We start from the raw sequence: 25,789 nt of genomic DNA on the forward strand, positions 1-25,789 counted from the left end.
AAACAGCATGGCCATTGGCCAGTCCATAGTTCTGGTCCGCACATGTGTGCATGAGAAACTGCATAGGGAATGGGCATCAAAAGTAACAAACAGCAAGGCCATTGGCAAGTACAAATTCAAAGTATGCACATGTGTGCATGAGAAACTGCACATGGAATGGCAATTGGCCAGTACAAATTCAAAGTATGTATGCACATATGTGCATGGGAAACTGCACAGGCAATTGGCATCAAAAGTAACAAACAGCAAGGCCATTGGCCAGTCCATAGTTCTGGTCCGCACATGTGTACATGAGAAACTGCACAGGGAATGGGTAACACCGTCCACTTCCATGGGAATCACCACAGCTCAGGGGTTACAAATGGGCAGTCCAGGCACTGCTGTGGGAGAAATGGTGTGGGTAGGGGGACTTGGCTTCAACTTTAGCTTTCAGTTGAACTGGGAGGTGGCTGATTGTCGGGCCAGTTGGAGGACTGGACCTGGGAGAAAGAGAACCGGCTGACGTAGAGGCATCAGTGGCTGTGGGACCCTGAGGGCTGCTTGGACCTGGTGGTGTGGTGGCATGGGGAGTTGGATATATGCTGCCGGGAGATACAGTGTCTGAGGGGTGAATGTTGAGGGCTGGGTCTCAACTTCTTGGGGATTCGAAAGCCAACAAAGTGTCTTGGCTGGGGTGGGAAGTAGGGTGGGCACAACAGCCTCACTCTCCACCAAAGGTGTGTCAGGTGCAAGTGGCTCTCCCTGTGGGGATTTGCTGGATCTGATGGTATGCCTGGGGTGGCCTTGCCTTATCCCCTGCATTTTCCGTTGTCCAGGTAAACCCCCCACTTTGCTCTCCTGTCGAAGCTTCATAGGGGTGTGGGTGGGAGTTGACATTGTGGGTGAATCTGCCTTAGAAAAGTGTTTGGGCTTAGTCGTTGCAGGCACGAGGTTCACAGCAGACAGGGCAAGGGTTTGTTTGTCTTTGGGAGCAGGTGTGGGGATGGGAGTGCCCTTGGATGGGGGTGATTTTGATGAATGTGATGTTGATGCCTGCTTCTTGGCCTGATGCCCATTAGTGTCACGTGATGGACTTTTGGTTTTGCGATCCTATGTGTCTGTTCTGATGGATACATCTGCTTGTGGATTCTTCATCTTTTGAATACCCCCTGCGCCAGCATTTCTACAGAAATAATTTTCCTAGCTCTTCCACGTCGATGAGGACGTCATAATAGCATGGCTCCGCTCGTGACTCCGTATGACTTCAATGGAGCCATAAGAAGACCTCGTCGGATAATGGATCTCAGCGATACATATCCCCGCCGTCCCCTCACAAATTCCCAGTTCATCCCCAAAGTTTGAAGTTAAAACTCTCCATCAGCAGTTCCGCAGCCAGTGATTATCAATAGGGAATGCATTCATCACTCACCACACTACATATCGCCCATACGTCAGCATGGGGATACCTCCGGACCCACAGGAAACATACCCAGCCAGGTTCTTAAACATGTCTACTAAAGTATTTGGACCTGCTAAACAGGTAGCACCCAGAATGTACCACTGAGAAATTTTACTTGTGTCCTGTGTGAAAAGCTATTGTAAGCTCGATCATCAGCAGATATTCTCCTTTTTGTCCTTACTGCAAACGTATGTGGTTCTGTTATAATTGGACTACCTCAATCTGCTATATGTTATGCTAAAACCCAATAAACAAATTCAAACAAAAAAAGAAGACCTCGTCGGCGTGTTGACGTCAGATCCCTTTTTGCCGAGCCCTCGACGCGTAACAGTTTTTTCTGGGACTCTCCATTTTCTTTGAGATGACTTTGTTTCTCTGTATTTCATTCAATTTCCTGTGGAAATTGCATCTTCAAGGAAGTCTGGTTTTAAGCCCTGCAGAGACTGTGGTGGTCATATGTCGATTACAGACCCTCACGACGACTGTCTCTGGTGTCTTTCTTCTGATCACCACATCGATGAGTGTTCGTGTTGCAGGAAAACTAATCCTAAGGCGTTGAAAGAGCGGGAGGCAAAACTCTTACTGCCAAAGGTGAAGAAAGAAAAGAGGGGTTGTACACGTACTTCTAAATCCAAGAAGAATAAGAAGTCGAAGAAGAGATACAGTTCTCGACATCGCTCTCCCAAGGTCGTAGCCTTGAGGTCGGCTTCTCCTGTTCAGCAGCGCTGGGGAAAGGACTTTGTTTCTCCGTCGCCTTCTTCTCTGCAGGCGACTCTGGTGCATTTGCCAACTCCGAGGGGTTCGCTGGTGTCAAGAGGTTCTTCGTTGCCCAGAGGGACTACGGAACCGAGAAAATCTCCGGCACCCATGGAGTCTTCTCCTGTGCCTGTGGTTTTGCCTGAGCGGGCGCCATCCTCACCGGCTCCGCAACCTCAGGGGATGGCATCACGTGACTCCGCACAGGCGTTGTCCGCGTACGTTACGCCAGCGAGGTCACATAAGTCCTACCCCGGCGCACCTACGTCAGATTTTTCCTTTTCCGCAACGCAGATCCGGTTCGGCCTCTGGGCCTGTTTAGGCCTTTCCCTTCGCTATTGCCTGTGTTTGTGGGAACAGTGTGCGGATGCCTTCAGGCTTTAAGTCGTGCTCGTCTTGTTGTCGCCTGATGTCGGCAACGGAACCTCACCTCATTTGCATGTGGTGGTTGGAGGAAGATCATGGCTCCACTGATTGCGAGGCGTGCCAACGGTTGAAGTCGAAGTTGCGGCGGGAGCGCCGGATATAACTTCCCTCGGCTCACCTCGATCAGCTTCTGTGGAAGGTTTTCGAAGCAGCCGTCATGGTCGTCGTCCCCATCCCTCTCCTGTGCCACAAGAGCGTAGCTCCCCTGTCGGTAAGTAAAGCAGTTTTTAACCGAAACCTGGCTGAAGCCTCACTCGGTTCCATCGATCGCTCTTGCTTTACCAGAGGGATACAAACTCGCTCGCATGGATAGACAGAATACAATAGGAGGGGGGGGTTGCTTTTGTGCATAGAGATAATATTAAGATCATGGTGTTGGAACAACTCAGTGACCCGATTATGGAAGTGCTGGTTTTCGGCATTGACTTACCATCGCATATGAGTTGGAAGGGGGCTCTGGTATATCGGCCGCCTGGCCCGTTAAATAGCTTACCCCTCCGTCTGATAGAATTAATTGCTCCGCATGTAATGGCGTGTAGAAATTTTCTTTTGCTTGGCGACTTTAACATCCATAGTGAATGCAGTCTTAATGTGACCGCAGGAACACTAGTAGCAGAACTTGGCACTCTCGGGCTAACTAAACTCAATGCTGGCCCCTCGCACACAGCAGGGCATACGCTAGACATTGTTTTTTCCAACTCCCCTAATGTATTTTGCAATTCTCCACAGTTCCTACTTTGGTCTGACCATGCGATGATTGAATTTTGTATTCAGGCGCCTAGGAAGAAAGCTCCTGCCATCAATGGTACCACTGGTCTTTTTAGGCAATGGAAGAGAGCTACTTCAGAGGGCTTTAAAACCATCTTTGAGGAGCCACAGATATCTGAACTAGACAACATTGAGGAGGCCCTGGCCAAATATAACCTGGCAGTTCTCAGCGCCGTGGACCAGTTAGCTCCCTTGCAATCCTTCCCTAGTACGCCCAAGCTTCCCCAGAATGCCTGGTATTCTGCTTCACTCCGTATGCACAAGCGCATCTGTAGGAAGCTTGAAAAACTGTGGCGTCTAACTCATGAAGAGGCGGATAAAATTCAATTTCAGGGGGCTCTGGCTGGCTATCACGGGAAAATTAAGGCAGCCCGTAAAGACCATATAGCCTTGCAATTAGCTCAGGCTAATAATGACCCCAAGATACTATATTGTATCTTGAAGTCTTTTTCGAATCCTAAGGCCTGTGAGAACGTGACGGCCCCTACGCAAAAACTGTGTGATGATATCAGCACTTTTTTTGCACAAAAAATCGAGACAATTTATGACAAAATTGTTCAATCAGGGGAGCATCCGGACACCCTTACGATTCCCGTAAAAACCGGGCAAGCAGCCACTCATTTGCTGGGAAGCTTTCCCCCGGTGACACAAGCTGAGACTGAGCTATTGATCCATTTGGTTAAATCTGGATCACCTCAGGACCACATGCCAGCAAAAATGACTGCATCTCTCTTCCTCCATTGCTCATCTCCTCAACCTTTCCTTGCGAGAGGGTGTGGTCCCTTTGGAATGGAAGGCAGCACAGGTTATGCCTATCCGGAAGAACGCTAAGGCTCCACTGACTGAGTTTTCCAATCTTCGGCCTATCTCTCTCCTCCCTTTTCTCTGCAAGCTTTTGGAGAAACATATAAACACACATCTCTCCAACCATGTCGAACGGACGGATAGCCTTGATTCATCTCAATCAGGCTTTCGCCCTAAACACAGCACGAAATCAGCCCTACTGGAGGTAACCGACAACATCAGGATGACCCTATATAGAGGCCATTCAACGATTCTTGTTCTGTTGAATTTATCTGCCGCGTTCAACACGGTTCCGCGTTCAACACGGTTTCGCACAGGATCTTGCTCGGGAGATTGGAGGAGGTTGGACTTAGAGACCTGGCACTCAAGTGGTTGACGAGTTTTCTTTTCTCTCGCTCCCAGGCGGTCAACCTTGGTTCATATCGTTCAGCTACAACAGAATTGTCCAAGGGAGTCCCACAGGGCTCTTGTCTGAGCCCGACTTTGTTTAATATCTATGTGGCTCCCTTGGCCAATCTGCTGAGGAACTGTGGGTTTATCCCTGTTTCCTATGCGGACGATACCCAACTGCTCTTTCCTTTCACTAAGTTCACCCCGTCGGTGCAGGCCGCCTTCTCCGAGGGAATGAGAAATATATCTCAATGGAAGAGAAGTAATTTTTTACAGTGCAATGTGGGGAAGACGGAAATGATGCTTTTCGGAGAAGCTCAATTATTGTGGTCCCCTGACTGGTTGCCTTCAGATTTAGTTACCCCTCCTGCCCCTAAAATCTGTGTGAAAAACTTGAACAGACCCTCACCATGAAAAAGCATGCTGCTGAGACAGCCGGCTCATGTTTCCATGTATTAGGTCTATTAAGCCATATTCTTCCCTTGCTCCCAGACTCATCCAGGAAGACGCTAACCCAGGCGCTTGTATTAAGCCACCTGGATTATTGCACCAGTCTCCTGTTATCAGCTACCGAGTCCGCCCTGGACCGTCTTCAGGTTGTCCAGAACACGGCAGCCCGTTTGATTTTGAATGCACCTCCCAGGACTGCCTCTTATCCATTCCTTTTCAGCTCCACTGGCTTCCGATACGGAAACGTGTGCAGTTCAAGGGTTACTGCACTATTCACAAGGCCTTGGCCAACTCTGGCCCCAGTTACCTGGTAGATAAATTCATTCCTTATACTCCTCGGCGGTCTCTCCGATCAGAATCTAAACATCTTCTTACAGTACCCAGAGTCAAACGAGCCAGGCAAGGTGGGAAGGCCCTTTCCTATCTGGGACCCTGCTACTGGAACAAACTCCCAGTGCAGGTAAGACAATGTATGGATCATCTTCTTTTCAGGAAACAGCTTAAGACCTTTCTATTTTCTTCCGCCCCTTAACAGCTAGGTTCTCCTGTTGGCGTCCCGTCTAGAACGCGGAGATACCCCTTCAGGGGTTGATTCCGGCGCTTTATAAGTCATAAATCATAAATCATTGGTCCCCGAGCGCTGGTTTCCAGCCTGTCGGGGGCGTGGGCTCTCTGCGGGTGATGCAGCCCCGCGTATCGTCCCCCTATCCACCTTTTCCCAGTGAGGGGCATCAAGAACCCAGATGGAGACATATGTGGCGACTTTGCAGGCCCTGCTGCCTTCTCCTCCTCCTCCTTCCCCCTCCAGGGACGTCGGCGGATCCCTTGCATTGTGTGGGACCCTCCGCGGCATCGCCGGCGTTTCCGGCACTGACTAGCTCGGATCCAGGCTTGGAGGATGTGGTGCCGTGGGGTGCGTCCCTTCGGGGGTCCCTCCTTTGGACAACGGCTCCTCTGCTTCGCCACAAACTCCTGCGGGAGTCCCTGTGGTGTAGCGGGAGGTCGCCGGGGCTCGGGTTGTATCCCCGAGCCCCTCTCGACCCTATGGACAAGCGGCGATCTTGTCTGAGGCCGAGGTGACGCCGCTACGGCGCCTGCAGCTGCTGGCCCTGGTGCCGCCACAAGGGGTCGAGGCTGGCGGGGGACCCCTCATCCCTCCCCGGGCCCCTCTTGTCCCTCCACACAGGCGGCTGCACCCCTGCTATTCAAGCCTGTAATTTAGGATTTTCCTCATCCACAGATATCGAGCCACCTTGCCTAAATCACCAGGCTGAACTTCCAGCAATCTACAGGGTGAGTTTCCTCTCGCCTCTTCTACTTGCCGCTGTGACCACCCATTGGGGCACCACAGGGTCGAAACATCGATGCTTGATTCTATTTCCAGCTTTAACAAGACTCTATACTAGAACAGATAGATATCTTAGTTTTTGAAATTAGTTACCTGGCTTTATTCTATTCCTTTTGTACATTTGTATATGTCTGCACTGTTTATAACATTCACTTTCTAAGCACTTTGTATTATTGTCATCTTCATTTGTTGTGCATCCCTCTTTATCTGTGAATGAAGTAATTCTAAGATAAACTTTCTCTTATAAGCAATTCTGCTTCATGATTTATTCATAAAGTATCTTTGTGTGTCGCAATACCTAATTAATTAATTTTCTGTTAAGCATTAATAGCAACTATAAGTCATGTTTGCTCTACCCAACAGAACCATTTTTGTTATATTTACATACTTACCCAGGTTCTGAGGGACACAGGGTCACCCCTTTTTTATAAATTTCATTGGTGCAGGTGCACACCTGCGAGGGTTTTTTACCTTCATTTGTTTGTTTTTATGTTATTGAGTATATCTAAAGACACTTCTTCTCAGAGAGTATATTGAACGAATTATATTGATTTTGGATTATAACATAACATGTCCGACAAAGAAACCCTCTCTTATAGTGAAGACTATATTGCCAACTAATACAAGAGCAGGGTGCTTCTAATTTCTTGCTAGGTGGCGACCGGAACTTGGTCGATGCTACACTTAACGAGAAATTGTTGAAAATTGAGCGGCTAGAAAAGAAGCTAATTAAATCACGCCTCCATGGTCATGTATTGACAAAATAGCTTTTAGCCAATATTATTCCCAAAGGCCTGCAAGTTAGAAATGAACCGGCCATCTTCATTGATGTTCCCAAATTTAGGGAAGGCTTTAGCTTTGTAGCAAACAATTGCTCGAGGCATTGGATGGTGCTAGAGGTCGAAACTGCCATAGAGTACGTTAAGAAACTCACACAGGAGATAGCAGATCTCAAGAGAGAGATCTTAGAGGACAGTGCCCTAACCAACGTGAAAGAAGCTCTGGAACGAGCAGAAAAAGCTTTAACTGAGTTCAACACTGTGACCCTGAACAGGAAATTGGACAAACTATCTAAAGATATCCGAAATTATGATAAAAAATACACATACCCATATCTAGCGGATGAATATTACCAACAAGACAACCAGGGTTTCTTCACAAACAGAAGCAGACAAGGACCTAGATGCTTCTATACCTTGTCCGACTCCTCCGTGGGAAGTGGCTCCGAATCTGACACGGATAGGCCAACAACAAATGGGCAAGGCAATCAGACAACCCAGCAGCAACATTTTTTAGACCAAGGCTACTGACATCCCCGGGGCGGAGGGGGCGATCGTGGATGGAACCGCCACAGAAAATGGAACAGAGGAATGGGGGCCCAGAGAGGGAACTCACGTGTTAGGTTCTTCCCGTCGGAAGAACATGGAGAGATCTCCATACGGAGACAAACCTACCAGTGGTAACTGAAATAATAGTGAATGTCGATCAGAACATGGAAGAACAAATCAAGATAGAAGTTGCCAGGAATAACAGAGAGCAACATGAACCCCCAAGAGACGTACTCGACTCCACCTTGGAGAACGCCGTGATTACCATGCTACAACCTGATCCTATGACAGAAGATTCCTTGATTAGCGCTGATCAGCCCGAACTCCCAGGAAACCCTGGCGACCACCATAGAGAGCAAGTTGAACCCCCAATATACGCCCTTGACTCCTCAATGAACAACGCCGTGAGTATCAGGACTCAACCGGATCCCACGAGAGATGATGCCTTGATTGGCATGCACCGGCTCGAACTTCCAAGAGACCCTGTTGACCCTATCATAAACCTTTCGGACCACATAATAACCATGGCAGAAAAGGACATACTCAGCAAGGGTCTATCATTTGTCCGGACAAACAGACCTGATTCATTCACTAAAAAACTTGAACTTCAGAAGTTCTTTCGCAAGGTAAGATTGAAATATTACTTTTGGAGGAACATCTATGAACCTAAACCCACTGCTACTCCATTCAAGCCAGCCTCTACCTTCACTCCAGGAACCTATTGCATGAGTCAACGCATTCTGGCGTTTAAGCAAATCGTCATGCAGGAGGTGATGGAGTCATTGGAAACAAGTCAGTACATTAAACACAATGTCACCAAAGAGGAAAAACAAGCAATAAAGAGCTTGAGCGACAACAATTAAATTGTTATAAAGGCTGCCGACAAAGGTGGCGCTGTGGTGGTACAAAATCCCACAGATTACATTGAAGAGATCGAGCAACAACTCCACGTACAGGAAAGCTACTGCATAACCCCCAAGGATCCCACTAAGGACATCAGAACCCTAATTGAAACACTAGCTGAGTCCGGAGTCCGTGAAGGTTTTCTCAGCCAACAAGAGAAAGAATTCCTGATTAACAAGGAACCCAGAATACCTTACCAAAGGTGCACAAGAGACTTGTAAAACCACCCGGGAGACCAATAATATCGGGGTGCGGCTCCATACTAGAACCTGCTAATAAATTCATTGATCATTTTCTGCAACACTTGGTTCAAGAAACTAAGTCATACGTGAGAGACTCAATGCATATCATACAATTACTAGAAAATCAACCGTTCAACACCAACACCCAGTTTCTTGTTACCTTAGATGTATCCTCGCTCTATACATCAATTCCCCAGACAGAGGCACTAAAGGTGATATGCAGCACATTGGATAAACGTCCTGCACCTCATTGGATACCTACACAGTTTTTGGTCCAACTTCTTGAAATCGTTATGACAAAGAATTTCTTTGTATTTAAGAAGCAATTCTTCTTTCAATGTAAAGGAGTAGCCATGGGCGCAACCTATGCCCCCAGTTTGGCAAATTTTTACATGGCCCACTATGAAAAGGAACATCTCTACTCACATGCCAATCCATTAATCAACTGTATCGAAGTCTGGAAAAGATACATTGATGACGTGGTAATGATCTGGACAGGAACTGAACAACGTCTACACGAATTCTTCAAATTGCTCAATGAAAGGAGTGTTGACATACAGTTCACAATGAACTACAATGACTTAAACATAGACTTTTTAGACATCACCTTCAAAGTTGAAAATGGCTTGCTCTACTGTGACTTCTACTGAAAACCCACTAAAAGGAACACATTGTTGCAGTACCAATCCCATCATCCTCGCAATTTAGGTGACAACTTGCCTTATGGGCAATACCTAAGAATGAGATGCAACTGTACTAGAAGGATCGACTTCTTCAGAGAAACGGACGATCTGAGGGACTGTGGCTACCCGCTGGGTTTGCTCAAACGGGCCAAGAAAAGAGCCTGGTATTGTCCCAGGGAGCAATTGCTCACCCCAAAGGAGAAAACTGCATCTACCAACAACATAGTGTGTGTTACGACATTCAATTCAAAGAATAACGACATAAAGAAAATTGTCTTGAAGTACTGGAACTTGGTTGCCTCTGAATTACAGATAGAAGACAATCCACTATTTGCATTCAAAAGAGGGAGGCATATAAAGGACAGTGTGGAGAGAGCCTATCTGGAACCTCCCAAACAGCCCGACCTACGTGATCTACTGGGCATGCCACCCATAAGGGGACATTTCAAATGTGGTACCTGCAAAGCTTGCCCCCAATGCATAGAAGGGCAGACACTTGTGCATAATGGAAAGACTTACAAATTACCATCCCTATCGAACTGTAACACGATGAATGTAATATATATATTCTTTTGCCCCTGTGACATGCCATACATCGGCCAAACCACCCAGAAGGTAAAAACAAGAATCTTGCAACACATGAGCAAGATCAGATGCAAGACACAAGGAGCACCATTGGTGGAACACTTTCTCACCCATAATCATACACCAGAAAGCCTGACATTGAGAGTGATGGAGAAAATTTGTGTTAACCCACGGGGTGGTTCACACACATCTGTTCTCAAAAGAAAAGAATGCAAGTGGATACATAACCTGAATTCAGTCGCGAGGGGGTTAAGTGAACATGAGGAAATTGCCAAACAAATGGGTTTACTATAATATTCCTGGGCTCCCCACTCTAAACATTTTCTTGAGATATAACATCCCTTTGGTCACTCTCATAGGATATACCTCCCACCTCCGCATAGTAATCTGCTCCGCCTCCGCATAGTAATCTGCTCTGCCTAATGTAACTAACACTATTCTCTTTTTATTATGGTCCATTAATATTGAATGTTAAAATGCTGCAATGCTTAGGCTTGTTCCATGGGTCTTGACACCTAACCCATAGGACTTCTCATGCACTGTTTTCTTGTCAGGATGCGTGTTTTTGCAGTTTTTGAAACAATCTTTTATGTCACGTCTATTGCTGTATAATTGTACATACTAGATGACCCTATGCATTTTGGGACATAACTACTGTTTTTAATTTAATATAGTCCATTCTTACTGTATGGTGTAATTCTGCAATCTTTATGCTGTTTCAATGCATCCTGACGTCTCTTAATGTCACCTTTATTGCTGCATGATATTATGTATTTGATGACACTATGCACTTCTTGACATTATTAACATCTTCAACTTAATATGGTCCATTCGTAGTGTATGTTATTTTTATGCTGATTCAAAGCGTCCTGCCGTGTAACCTAAAGGACTGCTTTTCCTTTATTGTTACCTTATGAAGCGCTGAATGCGAGTCCTTACTTGTCAATTTCTGAGATAATCAGATTTGTTATGAATGAGGCATACTGCTAGCGTCACACCGTGCCCCTATCCTTCACACGGTCAAATGTTTTGCCTTCAGCCGAGAATTTCCTTTTACTCGGGTTTGCTATGACGCACTAACGCCGCCTGCGTGTTACAGTGCAGCACACTGTTGCCTAGCTACCCAACAACGAGCACGTGTCCTCGCGGCAGCGTGATCCACCAGATTTAACCAGTCGCATAGCCATAGCCCCCAGCCTGACTAACAGCAGGATTCGGATGGGACGCTTGCCCTCCTTTTTCCCCAGTGCCATCGATCATAACCAGGTAGGAGAGACCACGGCATGCCGCTTGAGCCCTGATCACTATCAATGCGGCTTCTATTTCTTTTAACTTGCTCACTGGCGGCACTTGATTTCCGCATTACACACTGACTTCGGGTTGAGTTCACAAGAGTTACTCGTCATGCCTGTAGTCACTTAACTCGCACTCTGCCCGACCACGGCTTGTTTTTAAAGCAACCATAAGCCTGCCGCGGCTCCAACCCCTAAATAAATAACTTTTAAGGGTTCTCACTGTCACTTTATCCATGTCATTCCGAACCCTGTTATAGCGGGCACACGGCACACCCGCTCCCGCAACTTAATTTCACATCATACCATTCTGACTCTTTAAGTATGCGCCGGTTCAATTAGTTATTGAACCTATTGTTTTTACACTTACCGTTCTGGTATTTCACAGGTCTCGTGAGTATTTTCGCCTACTGTAAGCATTTTAAGAGTTCGCTGTGCACTCAGCAGCACCCCCGCTATTCAAGCCTGTAATTTCGGATTTTCCTCATCCACAGATATCGAGCCACCTTACCTAAATCACCAGGCTGAACCTCCGGTCATCTACAGGGTGAGTTTCCATTCGCCCCTTCTACTTACTAACCTGACTTACCTGGTTTTAGTAATTAATTAAGGATTGCTCCTCTCCTGCAGATACAGAGCCTTACGGCCCTCATCATTTTTCTGGCCAATCAGTCAGCCTTCCATAGGGTGAGTAACTGCAAAACCCTATACGTGCACTATCATAAACGTGCACTCAATGCCCCTGTGACACACTTTCCTCTATTTAAATTTCAGACTGTCTACCACCCCTTGACCTGTCTTGAGAAAGACCCGCCGTGACCACCCATTGGGGCACCACATGGTCGAAACGTCGACGCTTGATTCTATGTCCAGCTTTAACAAGACTCTATACTTGAACAGATAGATATCTTAGTTTTTAAAATTAGTTAGCTGGCTTTATTCTTTTCCTTTTGTACATTTGTATATGTCTTCACTGTATATAACTTTCACTTTCTAAGCACTTTGTATTATTGTCACCTTCATTTGTTGTGCATCCCTCTTGACAGTCCATTCCACCAAATTGTATTTATCTGTGAATGAAGTAATTCTAAGATAAACTTTCTCTTATAAGCAATTCTGCTTCATGATTTATTCATAAAGTATCTTTGTGTGTCGCAATACCTAATTAATTAATTTTCTGTTAAGCACTAATAGCAACTATAAGTCATGTTTGCTCTACCCAACAGAACCATTTTTGCCTTAGCTTGCAGCCATCGCCTACGGAGGAGCTGCTTTTCCCACCGCGGGGCCCTACGGAGGCTGGTGCGGCCTTTGCTCTCGCTGTTTCCACGGCTGTGAGTATTTTGCGCATGGGTGATCCGGCTGCCCATTTCCTGCGGATCATCTTCTGGAAGTTCTTCACCAGGGCTCTGGTGGGAGGGAGACGCATCTTCCCTTTGAGGGTTTGCTCCTTTCTTCTCTGATTGGGGCTTGGGGATGCCCCGCCACGGGGGATCCGGTGCCCGAACACCTTCTGCACCGGAACCTTCCAGCACCGTGTGGCCCGGTGTGTCTTCCCCTCCACCCCTCTGGCTCAAGCCACCTTTTGCAGACTGCTTTTTCCTCCCTGCCGCCGCTGTTGTCTCCAACATCATGGGAGGCCCTCTGGCTAGACTCTTGGGGGCTCAATATGTTTGCTTCGACTAGTGCAGCCCTGCGGGCCCTTAACACTTTATGTGTGTTGGCTCGGGCCACCTCTTGCTTGTGGGACTGGGCGGAGTCCCTTGAATCCGCCGCTTCTCAGGAGGATGCTGGGGTTGATTTGCTTCACCATGCGTTAGATGGTCAGGAGCTGGTGGCGTTTATTCTTCGCTCTGTTCTGGACATCTCGGAGGTGCTTGGTCATGCCATGGCTTTTTCGGTTGCCCTTTGCCACCATGCTTGGCTTCGGGACAGTGTGTTCCCGGCATACAGACCAAACTAAAACAATTCATTGAATATCTAAACTCCAATGATTGCAACATTTGATTCACATCCGAAATGAGTAAAACTATAATCTCATTTTTAGAGTCATTCATTTTTATTATGCGGAAAGACATATGGTACACAGCCTAGCTGCCTACATCAACTTGCCGGCAGGGCGAAAACACAGCGCATCAACACGGCGTCTGGACCTACATCCCGGAGGACGCCCCGCGAAATGCTATGAACCGAAGTGACCGCCTGTGCTGAGGCCACCGCCTTTTCAGCAAATGAACTAATGAGAACGTAAACACCCTCTCCCATCTCCCACCCTCCCCCAAGACACACACACACCCCCCCGCCTCCCTCTCTATCCCACCCGCACTCTGCATCCGCTTTAGCTGTACAAGTACTAAAAAATCCAGCAATGCACCAAGGGAAGGTTCAACCCCCCAGGTTAGCCCTGTCGGATTCTAAGGGAATGAGTTGTAGGATCTGAAGGTATTTCGGGCAAGTTACTTCTCGTAGGTCCTTGGACAGGAGATGGAAAAACGGGCCCCACAATTTAGCATACTTCGAGCTTTTCCCATCCATCCCCATCGAGAGACTTTCCATTGCTAATATGTGCCAGAGCCGTTGGAACCAATCTCAGGGATCCGGTACCGCCGGGGAACCCCAATTGGCCAGCAGGACCTGCCTCATGACCAATAGCGCCAGCGCGATCTGCCTACCCTTCAGCGAACTTAGAATCGGGAAGCCCCAGCAGAGTATGTTCTGTAAGCCGGGGAAATGTAATCTGAAACGCCTCATCCAGCTCATCTAAGATCGTGGGCCAGTGCCTCCCCAACTTTAGGCAGTGCCATAACAAGTGTACCAATGTCCCTGTTAACACCCCCTCCAGCAGAGACCTGACTTAGTGACATCCCAAGCTCTGACGCACGCCGGAGTGTAGTACCAGTAGGCCGCTACCTTATACGCTGATTCAGCACCCGCCGTATTGGAGGGCGTGTGCTGCGCGCGGTAAAACACATGCTCCCATTCTTTTTTCGATAGTGGGCCTCCCAGCTCCGTCTCCCAGCGTTCCTGCGCAGGGGTGCGTTGTCTCTTGGGATGGCTCAGAATCATAGAAAACAACTCTGAGATGAGCCTCCGGTCATCTTTCTTACAGGCCAACCATTTTTCAAACTTCGTCAGCGGCCGAGACATGTCAGCTACATTAATGGGTTGGGTAACCCAATGCGCCACTTGCGAGTAAGAAAAGCGAGTAAAAAAAGCGTCCGCCAGCGGCAACTGGAAGAACTCCGTTCACAGCCGGGGAAACAGAACCAATCCATCCAAGTCGAAAAGAGAACCCACCCTCTTACAGGCCTCCTCTCGCCAGCGATGGAAGACTGAGGACGCGCGGCCCGGCGGGAAGTCCGGATTGTCAACAATAGGAGTCATCGGAGAGGGAAACGTGGTCTACCCCTCTCATTGCGCCAGCTGGTCCCACGCCTTAAGAGTCGGTGCCGTCACCGGGAAAGAGTAGAGGCCCCAGGCTCTATGCTTGCGGGGCAGCCACAGCTCCCGCCAGATATTGCAACCCCTCCACCGTCTGGTCCATAAAGTTCCAGTGTTTACTGGACATGGGCCTGTTCCATTCCACTATGTAACGCAGGGTGGACGCTTGGAAGTAGGCTGACAGTAGGGGAAAACCCAGTCCCCCAGTCGCCCTCGGAGCAACCGCCACGGACAGTGCCTGTCGCAGCCGCTTGTTGTCCGACAGGAATCTATTAAGGAGCCCCTGCAGTTTCCGCAGGATGCCCCGTGGCGGGGTCAGCGGCAGCATTTGAAACAAGTACAATATGCGGGGGAGAGCAGTCATTTTCAGAGCTGCCAGCCTCCCATACCAGACCAACTTGAGCCGGGACCAGTCCGAGAGAGCCTTGGTGACCTGCTCAACCAGGATCTTATAGTTCAGGGACACTGTTTTAGGGATCGAAGGTGCCAGGCGGACACCCAGATACTGAATATCAGAGGACGCCCACTGGAATTCAAAGTCCTGCTTCAGATCCAGGACGTCCTCCTCAGGTACGGACAGATTGAGGATATGTGATTTGGTGAAGTTGACCTTGAAACCTGCCACTTTCTGGAACTCTGCTATCTCTTTTGAGAGGTTCCGCAAGGAGGAGTGAGGGTGTGTAAGCGAGAGGATGACATTGTCCGCATACAGACTAATCTTGTGCGTATCCGCCCCGAACTTGATCCCGGCGATGTCCACATTGGCCCGCACACGCTGAGCAAAGGGCTCCATATAGAGCGCAAAGAGTAACGGGGACAGGGGGCACCCCTGCCGTGTTCCTCTCGCAATAGGGAAAAAAGCAGACCTGCAGCCATTGACCCGCACCGCCGCCTTGGGAGCTGCGTAAAGACACCGGACCCATTGTATGTAGTTATACCCCAACGCGAACGCTTTTAACACGACAAACAAGTAGTCCCAGTCCACGTGGTCAAAGGCCTTCTCCGCGTCTATGGAGAGCAGGAACGCCTGTGTCGTTGACCGATGGACTAAGTCCATGAGGTGGAGCAATCTTTTAGTATTGTCGCCTCCCTGCCGTGTAGGAATGAATCCCGCTTGATTGGGCTCAATAAGGCGGTCCATCAAGGGGCTAAGCTGGGCTGCTAGCACCCCTGAGAACAACTTGCCATCAATATTGAGCCTATACGATCCGCACTCCTTGGGATCCTTCCCGGGTTTGAGAATCACAGTGATGGCCGCCTCCGCCATAGACGGCACTATGACTCCTGTGTCCAGAAAAGAGTTAAAAAGGCGGGTCAGAAAGCCATCAGGCCCCGGTGATTTTGCCACCTTCAGTTTTGCGATGGCCGAGATGACCTCTTCGATGCGGATTGGCATATCTAGTGCCTTTGAGGAGCTCGCAGGAGGGGCGTAACATTACAGGACTCCAAATAGTCCGCTATTCCAGTGGACGTCACACCCTCTTTGTGATACAGGGCCTGATAGAACTGCCTGACGGTGTCCACAATGGTGGAGTCCGTGGTATGCTCTTTCGTACACCGGTCCCGAACTGCGTGGATAGTGGTCAGCTGGGCACGCGCCCGCAGCCGATGGGCCAACATCCGCCCTGCCTTATCCCCGCAGAGATAGAACTTGGGCCGCAGATGCAGTAAGGCATGCATAGCTCTATCCATGTCTAAATGCTTCAGCATGCGCCTCTTCGTCTCCAGTTCACGCCAAATCCTCGGCGCCCCAGTTCTCTCATGGATCGCTTCTAGGCCACCAATCTACCCCTCCAACTCCGCCCTTTTCTCCTTGCGTAAGCGGGAGTACGTCGCTGCAAGCGATATAAATGTGCCCAGTGCCACTAATTTCAGGGCCTCCCAGACTGCCACCAGGGATGTGCCTTCCACCTCGTTCGCGGGCAGGTAATGAACTATTGTCTCCCGAATCTTCAACACCACCGACTCAGAGTGGAGTAGGGAGTCGCGAAGACGCCATCCCGCCGACGGCGGCCTAGCACCGCTAGAAGTGAAAACTACTGTGATAAGCGTGTGGTCCGACAAGGAACGCAGCGTAATGTCCGCGGCTGACAAGTGAGGCAAAAGGGAGGTCGTGGTCAAGAAGTGATCTAAGCCCGCATAGGTCTTATGGGCTGCCGAGTAGTAGGTGTAATCGCGCTGCTGGGGATGCTGAAAGCGCCACACGTCAATTAACCCTCCCTCCAACAACCATTGTTTCCCTCCCTGTGATAGTGCCCCCGTCTGGTACATCCGCTGCCCCGACCTGTCCACCTCCACCTCCATCACAATGTTCAAATCACCACCCACCAGGATCTGGGCATCTGGGGAAGCTAAGACCTGCAACAGCGCCGACTGCAAGAAGGACTCTTGATTAGTGTTATGTGCATATATGGATCCCACAGTGAACTGCATGTCCCCCCACTGGACTCTCACAGCCAAAAATCTTCCTTTAATATCTCCAACGTGGGAGATAAGTTTGCACTGCGCACGCACGCTAAAGAGGATTGCCACCCCGTTCTTCTTAGTAGGCCCCGAGGACCAAAGCTGTAGCGGAAAGCGCCTATCTGCCATCCACCGAGTATCGTTGGAGAGGAGATGGGTCTCCTGTAGCAGGCACACAGCACCCTCCGAACTCTCTAGCAAGGATAAAATGGCCGCCCACTTGATCGGGCTATTGAGGCCTCGGATGATCAGACTCACTATCTTCAGCTCCCTCCTCTGCATATCTATAAGCAAGGTAGACCTGCTGTACACCTCCCATTGCTGCAACTCCAAAGGGACCACCCTGTCCCAACCACCCCCCTGGATCCCCGCCCTTTCCTCCCCCCCAGCTGATGCGGAGCCCCCCAAGCACCCCCACACCCCCCAACTCCCATCCTCCACCCCCATCCCCCACACACACAAGCCCCAACAAGCAGAAAATTAACAGTTAGACAAAAGAGAAGCAAACAACAGTTCGTCAGACAGGCCCCAAGAGCTGGGTAGCATGGCAATACCCGTCCACATAACCAGTTCCTGATACAGGACTCTGCACTCTTCAAGGACATAAGGAAGTCGACAGCTAGCCATTAGCAGGCGACCTCCTCCAGCACCAGCCACTAGCCCATTCAGCGCCATGCGTAGGTCCCTCTCTTCAGGTGCCCACAGCCGCCTCTGTCACCAGGGCCACCGAAGCGACCGCTGCTCCGCTCTCCAGCCGGCTTGTTGACAAGTCAGGTCTTGCGGCAGGTGCTAGTTTGCCCACTCGTTGCCATTCTGTCGATCGCCTGCGCCTTGTGGTGGGGGACGTGGCTGCTCCTGGTGAGGGAGTGGTTTGCTCCAGGCCCAAGAGATCAAGGGCCGACGTCAGGGAGCGTACCTGGATCAGCTTTCCATTATGCTTGAAGATTAGCCTAAACGGGTGCCCCCACGAATAGGGGATACCTTGCTCCCTTAGATAGCTAGTGACCGGCTTGAACTCCCTTCTTTTGACCAACGTGGATGCCACAAGATCCTGAACGAGCATTGGGTGATGCTCACGAAATTGGAGGGGATTGAGGTCTCGAGCTTTCCGTAGAATCCGCTCCTTGATCTGAAAGTCGTGTACGCACACCAAGATGTCAGGAGGGGGAGCTTTGGGCCCCCTTGGAAGGCCCACCCGATGTACTCTGTACAGTTAGATATCCTGAAGGCCCTCCTCATCCAGAATCTGACGGAAAAGCGCTCCCACATATTCACGGAGGTCTGTCCCCTCACCTTTCCAAGGAACTGCCCGAATCCGGATGTTGTTTCGGCGAGATCTGATCTCCAAGTACTCAGCTTGCGCCTGGAGGTCCAAATTCTGCTCAGTCAGCCGGATCACATCCTGCTGGAGGCGATGCACGTCGTCCACCATCCCCAAGTCATGCTCCTCAAGCGTCGCCACCCTCTCCCCTACTGCATCCACATCACGCCGCACCTCCCGTAGGTCAGAGGCCAACTGAGAACGCAGATCCGAGATGTCTTCTTTGATGGCCGAAAACAGTTTCACCATGAAGGCCTTGGTGGCTGGCGCATCGTCATCCTCGGGCCGCGGAGACCTATCAGCAGCTGGCTGGGAGGGTTGACCTATTAACTTCAGCGGCATGTCTTTCGGGGATTTATCCTTTCTATTCCTGGCTGCCGCCATCTTGTCCCGACCGGGGCCGATGCTTATACAGGCAGACCGGCGCTGTCACCGAGCCCGGTAGGTTACACTACCTGCTTTCTCACCGCACTTCTCGGCACAAGCGGACTGCGTAGAAGAAGTATTATATTCTTAAAGGCCGAGATGTGGCTTATTCGCACACTGTTCCCATACGCCCACAGTTTTGTCTGATGGCTCCGCGTTGTGGCGCGGAAAAGTTCTCAGAAGAAAACTGATGTAGGCGCGCCGGCGTGGGACTTATGTGACCTCGCTGACGTCACGTATGCGGACAACGCCTGGACGGAGTCGCGTGATGCAGTCCCCCGGCGCACAGGGATGCTGTGGCAAAACATTTTCCGGATCCAGTCTCACGCCTGGGGATAATTCTACGTTAAGGCATCTGCGGCTAAAATTGTCTCTACCAAATACATCATTACCGAAGGTAAGTAACTCGTACTTCGACCTCGGATGGATCCTAATCAAGGAGGTACGTATCCTTACCCTCCTTTTCCAGGACCTGGAATGTTAAATGTTATGTACGGCATGTTTGCCAGTGTATCCTACCCTACCTGTGCTCCTTCTGGCCCCGTGGGTCCGCTTGCCTTTAACTTGGGTGTTCCCCAGCAGTACGCCCAGGCACTCTTTGTGCCCTTTATGCCGACGGCTTCTTCATGGCAGTTTCCGGTTCAAAGTTTTTCGACTCCGAATCCTCAGACTCCGTCTATTGTCAATTCGGCACCGCCTCAGATTCATACGGTTCCTTTGTCTCCGGCGCTGCCGAGGCCCATACTGAGCGGTACAAAAGGGGGTGGTGATGGACGGAGCATCTGAACCAATCAAACACTCACACCCAGTCAACTGGTCTGGGTTTAATCCATCACCGTTCTTTAGCCCACTCTGCCACCCCAGGTCAGACATGGCCATATGCAAATCAGTCTGACCCTGTGCCTCATGGGAACAGTCCAGCCCGAACTGCCAAGACATGCCTTCCCTGGACCGGATTCAAGCTTCCTAGGACCGGTTTCTGGCATTACAGCCGTCTTCAGCCAGGCTTCCTTGAATCCAGTTGCAAAGTGAGCAAGGGACTCACGTCTGAGCATACCCTGCCAACTTATGGCGAACAAAGCGGTGCAAAAGGGGGTGGTGATGGACGGAGCATCTGAACCAATCAAACACTCACACCCAGTCAACAGATCTGGGTTTAATCCATCACCGTTCTTTAGCCCACTCTGCCACCCTAGTTCAGACATGGCCATATGTAAATCAGTCTGACCCTGTGCTTCATGGGAACAGTCCAGCCCGAACTGCCAAGTCATGCCTTCCCCGGACCGGATTCAAGCTTCCTAGGACCGATTTCTGGCATACTGAAGCACCATTCCAAAAGGAAATTGGTATGGGAGCACACTGCTTCACCTCCCAGCAGGGTCGCCCCTAAGCATCATGGTAGATGCAGCCCGACAAGAGAGTACACTTGCAAAGGCTTTAGAGTGTTTCACCAGGTGGGTGCAGATTAGTGCTGGCCATCTCTGGACACGTGTTTCTAGATTATTATCTGTCATAAGCAGAGATTAGGCATTATTTGGGGTTGCTGAGCAGGCTGCCGTATCCTTGGAACGTAGTATCTCTCCAGGCGCGCAGGTGCCCCTCTACGAGCTCCTCAGCCCACAGCGGCTGTAGTACTGCAAATTCTGGACTCGTGTAATAAACTTTGTAGTAGCATGACGATTTTTATATCAAAAGACCGAGAATGGCTAGTACACTATGTACAAGCATTTTCGTCATATTCCAGTAACAATTTCACCTCAAAATCGTCATTTTCGTTCTGAAACCCCTGGCTCCCAATTTTGTGTACAGCAGCCATTTTGTGTGTTGCCCTTTACATAGGCTATAACACACAGCTAAATTCGATTCCAAAAGGCCACGTACACCTTGATTGACTTTCCCCTGACCTGAGCATGTTGGAACCATTGCCCCAGGCCGGACCTGTTTGGTCAGTTCCTCTCCCAGTGGCCGAGCAAGATAGCATCATGCCATAAACCTTTTCATCGCACACACACCCTGCCTTATCTTACTTCCATCTGTTCCTGATCCTGCCTCCACGAGCTATTTATGACATGGGCTGTGATCTTACTGTTTTGGGGTTAGCCAGCCTTGTCAGCTAAAGAATGTATTCATTATGTGGACATTGTTTATGGCCTGGACTTATCTTGAAAGTGGGTTTTGCATCTGTGTGCACGTTCTGGGAATGTACTTCAAATATGTGCCTAGGGCATAATAATTTGTATAAAGGGTCTGTGCTCAGACCATTCAGCAGGCTATCTCATTCAGTCACTTTAGGTATGGCTGGGCGACGTAGCCTCATAATTAATTGTAATAAAGATGTCTTTTCATATTTCAGATTCTCTGTTGATTTCTTTGCTGCTTTTGAATGGACTACTTATTGGTAAGACCCCTGAGAAGGATATTGGGGATTCCTAGTACGTCAAATGGCGCCCCAACAGCGGGCCTCGTCAAGCAGTGATTATCTGGAGAAGTAACTTTGTCAGAGGACAGAAAACTACTGGGGAAGGCAGGACAGAAATCTACTAAAAGAGGTACTCTGTGCACAGAGGTTCTGGGGGATTCTCTGTCTTTGCGGCCCAGTATATTTTTGATTTTTTCTGACTTAAACTCTCCAAAAGATGTCACTCACGACTGAGGAACCCATTTTGGCTTAAGTGTGTTTTTTGCAGTTTGAACTTGGCAGTTAGAATTTGGACAACTATTTGTTTGCTATAGCTTTGAAGGTTTGTATAGGTTTGGATATGCGAATTGCAATTTGTGTAGGCGGATAATGAAGAGACTTTTCTCCATCTGCTTTACTTGGAGTATAACTGGGTCGCTCCCAGTTCTTTGGTATTTTGCGCTTAAGTTTATTTGAACATTGCAATTTTCAATAACCGAGGGTCTTGTAAATTTACGAGTGTATCGATAGAGATAGCCCCCTTGAAGTTTGGAAGCTAGATTAGTGAGCTATAAGATGCCTGATCTTAGCATATTTGGAGTTTTGTGTTGGCCAACTTTATATACGTTTGGATTTGCCGGCTTCCCCTAAAGGGAATATCTAAATAGGTTTAGATATACAAATATATTTCTTCCTTGGTGACTTTGTATCCCCAGGGAATTAAAATATGACATAATGCAAAACAAGGATCCTTTGCTCTGGGCAATTTTACATGCAAAACGATTTTTGGTGTTCTGCCACCTAAAGCTAGTGCATTGAGTGTATTTTTGGTTTCCTGCACATACAGTGGTCTGTTGAGCTGTTTATGCAGTCTTTTTGAACACTATTGAGAAGTGTTTCTTGTAAATATGGTTACAGCTACAATGGTTGGGTTTTGAGTACAGTCTGGACTGTCCTGTTTCAGTCCTATGCATTGACCTGTGGGTTCCATGTATGTTTAAATGTGTTTTTTTCCGTTACTGTAACTTCTGTTGTGAATAGCGTTGGCGCAAATTTATGAAACAAAATGCCTAAAAGCGCTGTATTGTGTGTCCTGAATGTTTCAACACTTTCTGTTTCTGTTTGAAATTAGCTCAATGTGTGTATTAAGAGTTTCGTGATGTTTTTCATTTGTTGAGTGAAATGTTGGATTAATTAATATTAGGTCGAAAATTACATGAACAATGCAGCAGTTTACCATGCGACATGCTAAAATCGCTATATGTTGCTATTTAATTTATACATTAAGCAAAACGCATATGTGCAAAATGTTAAAGGATTGAAATTAGATAAAGTATAAAATTCGCATTTACTAGGAATAGGAAAGGCCTCAAAAATAAATTGTGTGTTTTATAGAAAAACAAATTTATAAAAAATTTTGTACCTACATGCATTAGTATATGCACGCATACAAAACTGCCGTTACACGCTTAAAAAGGATAAAATTAGGAAAAACATTCAATGGATATAAATAAGGCCCCAAAAAGAAAAAAACAAAATTGTCTATTTTTGCAAAAAATAAATAAACAGCATTTTTTCCTTAGTTGCACTGTATTAGATGTTTACAGGCAAGCCTTTCAGCTGCAGTACATTTGATAGGAATGTTCATTCAGCCAGCACTTTTCCAGTTAAACATGGGTGGAACTTTGCATAACCGTCCTTTTAAATGAATGTGGCGCAGAAATGTGACGCAGGAAAATGTCATGTTTAAAGTTAGGTTTTTGTGCTTCGGCGCATAAATGAACTCATCTAAAATTATAGGCAAGGGATGCAACTTACCTTTATATATGGAATTCTCATAAAAAGATAATTGGTTTCTTTGAAAGAAAAATTATTAAATATGAAAAAATTATCTGAAAAAAAATAAGTGCTTTTTAATATCGTTTTTTGATATTTATAAAGTTTAGTACGCATGCTATGACCCCCTAGCATTAAAATTTGATTTAAGTTATGTGTTACTGAATAATTAGGTAATTTGCATGTTGGTTTTCGCTTGGCGCAGGCGTAAAACATTTTTTCTCTAGGATTTACATGAGAGATGCCCAATGTTCAACCTCTGTAATGTGTAAAGGACATTCTGAGGATGATTAATATGTAAAGCAATCACAGGATATTAACTTTTAAGTTCCCTAAATTCCAAAGTCGAAAATGGGTAAATTAGACTATTTAAAGAGGCATTCTTGCCATTAGAGTAACTTTTACAGTGTCTTAGGCTTTAGTAAATACATACATTTAGGTATCATACAAGTTTGCCAGTTATTCTTATTTGGGGTTGCTATGCTGCCTCAGTGAGCCAATGTGACTGGTGCACGGGTTTTGTTTATTCTCAGCATTGAAGGTTCTAGCTTTGGCAGGGCCTACTTGGACATTCATGTTTAGGGTTGATGAAATGAGTATCATTGCATAGGGTGGTAACAAGCAGTTGTTTTAAGCTGGTATGTTGTGTTGTTGTGCTCAGCAAATTCTTCACAGTGAATGTTTTAATAATCTAAGCATAAATGAATTTTTAGCCACTAAAAGAAGTCATTTATACATGTGTTTTTCAATAGGGTTGATTATAGGAGGGTTAAAAAGAGTTAGACAGTTTTTTGCCTTTTTCAGCTCGAGAGACGAATAGGAGGGTGGTCAAGGAACGCACGGAGTATGTCAGGCAGAGTTTGACCTGAAGGTCAGTGAGGTGGGGGTTTAGGAGTAAGTGAAACCAGATGTTCTGCTGAGGGCCTTTCGGACCTCAGGGCATTCTGGCGCAGGGGACCTAGAGTGTCTGTGAATGTGTTTTACTTTTGGAAAGTTGGGATTTAGTATGTTTATGGAAGATGGTTAATTACAGTTGGTATTTTGTATGTCATGTGCAGTCAGCAGTATGTTGAAAAGAGATAGGTTTTTATTATGACTTCTTTGCAAGGAAATGTTCGTGTTTTTTTTTCATGATTTAGCATTTTCCCCTTTATGAACCGTTCCTGCTGTAAGTTTTATTTGACAGTTCAATCTCCAATGCTGGTGATCTCCTGTCAAAAGGATGGGAGTAAGTGAAAGTATAATTTTGAGACTAAATGAAAGTATAATTTTGGTGCAATTTTGATTTTGATTCTAAACCTGACAAATTAAGCAGGCCTGCATTTCTGTGTTTTGGGCTGCATGAATACATGCGTCACTGCTTCTTTACATGTGCTATTGTAATTTGTCCATGCCTTTTTGTGCTAGCTATACTGCATGTATATTTGATGGCTTGGTATATGTTGGTTGTGTTTTATGTTGCTGCTTAAGAAATTATTACAAGTTTGCCTGTGTTGTAAGGAGGCATATATGACGATATGTGTCACTTTTACAATAATTAGGTAAAATTTGTGTTGATACTAAATTTCACAGACATGATGTTTGCATGCTGTGGACACGAATAGACAACACCTCACCAGTGTATGTCAAAATTTGGCCATAATAGTATTGAAGTAAAATAAAAGAGATATACAAGAGTCATGATACTACCCTCTCCCTCATGGACCAGGTAATTCTAAATTTATGTATCCTTGATTGGACCTAAGGATGAAATTATAGATTTGTGGCTCTTGTTAAAGGTGACCTAAACTTTTCATTTTTTCCCTGCAGAAGGAACTGGACCATTAACTGACATTACCGTATATGGTGTAAGGGCCAGTGGTAGAGTCCAAATTTCTGCACTATTTGTGACTTTTGTGTCCATGCTTTTGGTATTATGTCACAAACTTGACTATCACCCAAGTAATTTTTGTTCTTCCTATAGATTTTTCTTTTGTTGCTTCTCCCCTGACCGATGTCGCATCATGCTTAGTTATTGGGGATTTTAGTTCTGTCCTACTTCCATTTCCCTTTTTCATATGCCCATTTATTATTATGGGTGTATTGTTTATGTGCACACTTCTAGATTGAAGTGATGTATTAGGGACCCCCATGTTATGTAAAATGTTTTTTTCAGACCGACTATCGGGGTAGTGACAGGCTGGTTAACTGACCCAATGTTATAGTAAGACACGTTTTCCATCTCAATAGGAGATATCTTAAGTTTACCTTTTGAACATGACAACATTTCAATGTCTATTTTAATCCCTCAGTTCTCTTTTGTTCCTGCTGCTCTAATTTTTGGTGGGATCAGATGTGTTCTAATCATACAAATACAAGGGATTCTCTAGTTCGTGTCCTTTTGTCTGCACATTTGATCATTAGCCTTTGTATTGCATAGTGCACTTAATGCACAACTTTTAAAGGGATTTTTCTTCATGTCCTTGATAATCTGTATTATGTCATTTCTCTA

General features: G+C 47.2%; 1 protein-coding gene across 1 annotated transcript in view; it reads left to right on the top strand.

The window, feature by feature from the left end:
• Positions 1–25,789, top strand: part of LOC144768685 (uncharacterized) — a 9,047,330-nt gene that overhangs the window by 5,916,404 nt on the left and 3,105,137 nt on the right. The window lies entirely within an intron of this gene.

Source organism: Lissotriton helveticus, chromosome 7 (assembly GCF_964261635.1).
Source record: "Lissotriton helveticus chromosome 7, aLisHel1.1, whole genome shotgun sequence".
NCBI classification, from domain to species: domain Eukaryota; kingdom Metazoa; phylum Chordata; class Amphibia; order Caudata; family Salamandridae; genus Lissotriton; species Lissotriton helveticus.